General features: G+C 39.3%; 1 long non-coding RNA gene across 1 annotated transcript; it reads right to left on the bottom strand.

The window, feature by feature from the left end:
* Window positions 1-3121: 3121 nt before the first annotated feature.
* LOC124880468 lies at window positions 3122-6468 on the bottom strand. Its single transcript, XR_007041356.1, has 3 exons — window positions 6207-6468; window positions 5971-6127; window positions 3122-3780 (listed from the first exon to the last, which is right to left on the bottom strand). It is a non-coding gene; the product is annotated as an uncharacterized LOC124880468 (long non-coding RNA).
* Window positions 6469-7289: the final 821 nt, after the last annotated feature.

Genomic DNA, 7289 nt, shown 5'->3' with positions numbered 1-7289 from the left:
CTGTGAGAGGTTCTCATTCATTAATCATGGTCAAGATTTGTCAGGCCATGATTACAAAGTTCGCTATAACTTGGAGCTTTTAAGGAATCGCCAGTAAATTTTAAAAGCAAGAACAGAGTTTATTGTGGACCGACTCTAATCCACACAGGTTCACAATTATACATCCAAACTCATTGTTTGCTTAAATGACCATGAGTGTTATCTGCCAACACCTGCGACCACGAGGAAGTTTCATCTCAATCATCATCAAGCTTCTGGATTTCCTGCCAAACCTGGTTTTTAAGTGTAGTTTAAATTTATGGTTGGAGTGATTCCTGAAGTTTGGGCTCTTTGTTCAGTTGAAACACCAAGTTGTGTCCAAGGTTCAACCATCTTTCCCAAACTGTCACCTTCAGATGATTTACAATTAGTTAAGGGGTTTGAGAACAATCAAGGCTCATAAACTGGAAGATGTCTCCACTGTGAAGCTGGTTTTACATCAACATGGAAAGAGAGGTTGAGTTCTGCTGAAATTTGCTGCTGCCCATAGACGAGCCAAATCTTTTTGGAAAAAAGGTTTTATGATCAAGTAAATCAAAGATTAAGTTAGTTGGGAACAATGTCAAGAAGTATGTTTGGATGACTAAAAGTAAGACTTTCAAACCTAAGAACATTGGGCCAACCAACCAGCATGAGGGTGGTAGCAGCATGGCTCTGCCAGAGGTACTGGCAAACTACATAATGTGCATTGAATAACGAAGGACGACAACCTCCAAATTCTTAAACTTCTCCTCAAAAACAGCTAAATGGTTGAAAGTCGAAAGCTATTGTTAGAATGAATAAAGCAGGCTAACATTAAGCTTCTGGAACAGCCTTGACCTCATCTTATTAAACATTTTCAGTTTGCTAAGTATGTTTAAAAGCCACATCCATCACAGAAAACCACCTAATTTAAGTGACCTCCTTCAATTCTGCCAACAAGAGTGGTCAAACATCATGCCAGATTTATGTCAGTAACTTCTCTGTTTCAATCTGCATTTTTCAATAAACGGGTGGCAGGGTGGACCGTTTGCTAATTCGTCATAGTGACACAAAGGACAGGCACTCAGGCATATGCAAAATTACCCTTGAGTAAGTCTTCAATTAAGCCAACATGCAGGTTTTTGGACAGTGGAAGGCCTCTGGAGTAATCACAGAGAACCTATGCATGCACAGGGAGACTGGAATAAAAAGGATACATGGTTATGCTAAATGTTTTAAATAGATATGAGAAGCTTGCCATAGAATCTCTATTCTGTCCCTCGGAGTCCATAGGCCAACTCTTTGGGGCTATGTCTCTACTGGTTTTGCACATCTAGAAACATAAACCTTTGTTCATTGTTTTTTGCAAAACAGCTCAAGCTGAGTCAGACTGGACGAAGACCATCAGTGAACAGCCATTTTCACTCAATGTCATGGATTCTCAGTGGGATCTAGGTCTGGACTTTGATCGGACCATTCTAACATGAACATCATTTGATCTAAGTCACTCTGATGCAGCTCTGTCTGCATGTTTAGGGTCACTGTTCTGCTGGAATGTGAACCTCTGCCCCAATCTGAAGCGTTTTGTAGCTTCTAACGGTTTTACTTACTTTTAATCCTCTGCATTTAGCTCCATCCATATTCCCATCAACTCGGGCAAGCTTCCCTAACCCTGCCGGAGGAAACAATCACCACAGAATGATGCTGCCACCACCATGTATAACATTGGGATGGTGTGCTCAGGGAACTGTAAAGTGATGGTTATCTACAACACAGAGCATTTTGCATGGAAGTCAAAATGTTCAATTCTGGTCTCATTTGACCTCAGCAACTTCTTACATGTTTAATTATTCTTTATGTTTTTCTTTTAACAACTGTTTTTTTTTTTTTTGCAACTCTTTTATAAAAGGCTGGTTTTGGGGAGTACTAAACTATTGGTTGCCCTGTCAAGAGATTGTCCTACCTGAGCTGTAGATCTCTGCAGCTCCATCAGAGGTACCATGGATCTCTTGGTTGCTTCTCTGATTATGGCTGCCCTTGCCCTGCTCGTCAGCTTAGGTAAATGACTTTGATAGGTTTGACGTTTTGCCATATTTTCAGTTCATAGATTGAGCAGTTTTCGGTCAGACATTCAAAGCTTTGGCTGATGTTTTAAAACCTAATTCTGCATTAGACATCTCAACAACTTAATCCCTGACCTGTCTGCTGTGTTCTTTTTGTCTTCATGATGCTGTTTGTTCACTAAAGGTCTCTAACAAACCTCTGAGGCCTTCAGAGAACAGCTGGATTTAGAAACCTTACAATTATGTATCAGTTTATGTTGGCATTTCACATAAACCCCCCATAAATTACATTGAAGTTTGTGGTAGTGTGGTGACTAAATAAGCAGAAGTTCAAGGTAGTTCAAGGTAGGAATACTGTAGCAAGGTGCTGTATCTGTTCTTAGACCTAATGGCAAAACTAACCAAAGACAGTGATACATAATGCCAAGCACAGTGTTTGAACGAATCACAGCCAGTTTAAAAACAATAAGAAGCCCAGGGACCATGAATCAATTTTCATTAATAAGTAATTTCATCCTCCTGATTCAGTGTGTTTTGCAGAACTGTACACTTGGGTATACGAGTAATAAAAAAAAATAGAAAACCCTAACCCTCTTGGAAAACAAAGATCTAATCCTTCAACAATATACTACATGTGTTATTTCTCTGCGCTGAACTTAAAGTCCATTCAAAAGAGGCAAATGCCAAACCAATTTATGTGAATTAACAAGATACCACAGAAGTGTTTGTATGAATTCTACTCTTCCATAAACAAAGCAAAGAAGTTGTGATACAGTGTCTGAAAGTGTTGAAAAGAGAATTTGCCTGCAGTTCTTCTCACAGCTTGTGCTCGTCTTGGCAGCCTTGCCGACAGGTCTGAACTGAAAAAAGGGGAAAAATAGATATTTAAAAGAAATGCACAGATTGAAAGCAGATGTTAGCAGATAACACAAATATTCAATCCATACCACAGATCATATCCACCTGGCACAACTAAACAAATACAACTTCTCAGCTTCTTTGAAACAAGGCTGCATGAATAGTGCACCAGTAGAGAAGTGTGTTTGAGTGTAATTTTGTTGGTCTGAGCATCACTTCTCATGGTTTGATGTAGGTCCAGCTTTCTGGCTCGCAGAAGTTGGTATTAGCATGTGATCATGATGTAAAACCTGGAAATCCTTTTCAGAAGTCTGCTTTTAAAAATTTATTTTATCCTACCTTCAACATAAAAGAAAAAGACAAAAGCAATATGAATCAAAAAAAGTTTAGGTGCAGTCTAGTTTCTAAATCTTATTGAAGTAATTGTCACTCACAAATATTAGATCATTAATGTTAAGACTTCTTAACATAAAAGAGGATATGAACTGTATTGTCTCATTTTATGGTAATGTAATGTCACATCACATCCACAGAGCTGTGTGCAGGTTGTTTGGTGATTTTTCCACATCCTCCTTCGTATTCCAGGGTGCGACCGACAGGTGCAGGATTCGCAGCTCGGCTCATTAAGGCTCATCAAGAAGAGCTTAAAGAGAAGCTGAAACAGATGGAAGATTGTTTTGCTCACATTAGGGGTAATCAGGCTCATCTCTTTGCTTTCCTTTCTCCTCAAAGTTCTGACTAGTGACTTGTTCTCTGAGTTCTGGACTCCAGTGATCTGCTTCCTAGCATCTGTGTGGAGAACATCTACCAGGATCCCTCTCCTTCCCTCTGCTGCTCCTCCGTAAACTGGTCCGGAAATCTGCAGAACATATTTCATGTACATATTATACAATAAACCATAGTGCTGCTTGCACTAAAACACCACAGTCTTCAAGTCTTTACTGTTTTCAGCATTATGTTTCCAAGGAGCCATATTTTCTCATAATCTTTTAAAGTCCCTGATCAGTCCTGCTATTTAGACCTTAGCTGCTTTTAATCAAATTTTCCCTCCAGAATCTGATCATTTGTAGAGGAATGTTTTTACACTTGTTGCTGCTGATGTTGTTGGTTCTAAGCACCTGGAATTTTACTTATAAATAATTTGAGCATCAAAAGGCTCAAAAACTCAAAGGATGAACCTATGATCTGTTTACACATAACAGCTTGGCAAACATAGCTTGGTAACTTATCTGAATCTTTAGGCACTTACTTCAGCCTGTCCCTGCTAATTTCTTTAACCTGATCTATGAAAAACTCCAAAGATATCTCAGTTTGAAGGACAGAAATAAATATTTTGGCAATAACAAGTTGATTCCCAAAATGCTTTCAGTTGAAAACCTTTATTGGATATTTTCTTTACACATTTTGTAGAAACAAGACTGGTCATATGCTAGTTTATTGATGACTGACACTTGGAAGTGGCCAGGAAAGATTGGGTAAAAACTTAAAAAGGCATAACAAAAACTTTGAAAGACCTTCTGGACAGCCCAAAACACTATTGCTTAAGACCACTTAGAAAATGGCACAGTGCAACCCTGATCTTAAAGTATTTAATTGGAATTTTATGTGACAGACCAACACAAAGTGTTGTACAATTGTGAAATGGGAGGAACACATGGTTTTTAGAAAATTGTGTACGAAATAAAAATCTAAAAAGTGTGGAGTGCATTTGTATTTGGTCCCCTTTGCTTTGATACCCTTAAACAAAATCCAGTGCAACCAGTTAGCTTCCGAAGTCACCATACTAATAAAGAGAGTCCACCTGTGTGCAGTTTAATCTCAGTATAAACTCAGCTGTCCTGTGAAGGCCTCAGAGGTTACTTAGAGAACATCATTTAACAAAGATCATGGATATAGTTGTGAAGATGTTTAAAGTAAGAATAAGTTATACAATACTCAACAATATCCTGAGCTTTTAACATTTTAAAGATAACATTTGATTCCACCTGAAAAACAGAAAGAGCGTGGCACACCAGCAAACCTTTGGTCGTCCACCTAAATTGATAAGCCAGGCAAGGACAGCATTAATTAGAGAAGCTAAATAGATCAACAGAGAATCTGTTGACAGCATAACTAGGAGTTGTGCACTCCACAAATGTGGCTTTTATGGAAGAGAGGCAAGAAAAAAAAGCCCTGAGATGTCCTATTGGCAGTTTGCTACAAATCATGTAGGGGGTACAGCAAATATGTGGAAGGTGCTCTGGTCAGATGAGATTAAACCTGAACATTTTGGTCCGCAAGCAAACCGTATCTTTGGTGGAAAACATCCACTGCAAATCACCGTGAACACACCACCTCCACAATAAAACATGGTAGTGGCAGATCATGCTGTCAGAATGGTTTTCTTCAGCAGGGACAGGGAAGCTGGTCAAAGTTGATAGGAAGATGGATGGAGCCAAATACAGGAAAACACTGGAAGAAAATGAGTTAGAGGCTGGAAAAGGCTTGAGACTGAATCGGAGACTCACCTTCTAGTAGGACAACAAACCTAAACAGCTAGAGCTACAAGGGAATGGTTGAAATCAAAGCTTATTCAATCAAAGCCAAGACCTAAATCCAACTGAGAATCTGTGGCAAGACTAGAAGATTGATGTTCACAGATGGTTTCCATCTAAAAGAGCTTGAACTGTAGCAGAAGATGAGGCTCTGTTTCTGGGAACAATTAAGAGAGTATAAATGTTCAGGGTTGCTGTTTGCCTTGTTGCCAATAATGAAACTTGGCTCTCTGTTTATACAATAAAGTAATAGTAAAGAAGCTATTTGGCTATGTGTCTTATTGTTCCTTGTTTAATTTTTAAAACAAGCCCCTCCACTTCAAGTATTCCTGAGTTACCTCTTAAAGTCTACATTTAAAACTCAGGCATAGCATCACAGTGTAAGAGTCAGTCATTCTGGCTTGGGACTGAACAAACAGCCTGCAAATACTCCTAGAGCAATGGTATTAAATGCTATGCTGCTTAGGAGAATTCCCTGCGTAGCAGCCAAGGCAACAATCATTAGCAACTCTTACCAGCTTCCTGCAGCTTTGGTCCAGCACTGTCTTGCTGTCAGGGCCTCGCAGCACGCTCCTGGCCAACCACACCATACCCAGTGAGCTGTAGGAAATCAGCCGTCTCCATTCCACCAAGGAGACCAGACATATTAGGCTGCAAGCTGCAGAGCACCCTCTGGGTGAAAGATTAATTAGAGCTGACAAATCGCATACTATTGGAAACAAGCCCAATACATCACACAAAGATGGCTCACATGAAGCAAATGAAAGTGATTCAGTGGCTCCAAGAGGCCTGAAGTATTCCTCCAAGTCCTGTTGAATTATGGTTAGCACACTACTGCTTCCCCTCCTGTGAATCAAGTATTCAACCAGGAGTGCTTGGCTGAAAGACATGCAAATGTAACGCATGTGTTCACCTCCTTTTTTACATTCACACAGGCAGCAGCTGTTGTCTTGTCTGTTCGATACCCAGTTTTGCTGCTTGTATGAACTCAGCCTACAAACCTCAGGTGCTCTCACAAAGGCAACATTGGTTTATAAGATCACCATTTCCTGGCAGCCTGCATGTACTGTCCAAGAGGGCGTGGCCTTAAAGGGACAATAAGCTCTCCACACAGTGACTATCAAACTAGCAAAAAAGAGGACATTTTTAAATAGAAGGATAATACAGCTGATTGAAGGCATATAGCTCACACAGGGGCATAATGGAAAAAAAATGCATGGGATTCTGAAAGCTTTCTCCAAATAAGGGCCACAGAATATTGGAATTCATGTCATATGTGAACCCTCTGGAGAGAATGCAGGTCAGTATTGTAGCCCGATCCATCTATTTTAAGTTGTAGATTCCTAAAATGGACCTAGATCAGGAGACTACAACCTGCGGCTCCAGAAGTACATATAGATCTTTAGCAGGTTTTTAGCCTTTTAGCCTCCATGGTGGATCTTAATAACCTTGAAGAAAGCTGATATTGAAATAAGTTATATAAAAACATAAAATAAGTTATGTTCTTAATTAAAAAAGCAAATGGAAAGGGGAGCTTAGGCAGTTTTCCTGGATGTTTATGCTATATTCACATAGAACTTCTGTTACATGTTAGTTTACATCAAGTTTGCACAATGAAAGCTGACATTTGATCCATCAGCTCCAGCCCTACCTTTACAGGTACAATGCATTATGAGTTGTTTAACTTTTACAATAAAACAGAATTTTATACTGTACATATTTTAAAAATTTCAGATATCTTTGTTTTTTCAAAGGTCATGTAGGCTCTAAATCAATGCTATTTAGAAGCAACAAAGATGAAAGCAGCTTTTGGAAATGAAAAGGTTGCTGACCT

The sequence above is a fragment of the Girardinichthys multiradiatus genome, chromosome 14, assembly GCF_021462225.1.
Source record: "Girardinichthys multiradiatus isolate DD_20200921_A chromosome 14, DD_fGirMul_XY1, whole genome shotgun sequence".
Classification (NCBI taxonomy): domain Eukaryota; kingdom Metazoa; phylum Chordata; class Actinopteri; order Cyprinodontiformes; family Goodeidae; genus Girardinichthys; species Girardinichthys multiradiatus.
This window is presented reverse-complemented; position numbering and strand designations above follow the sequence as displayed.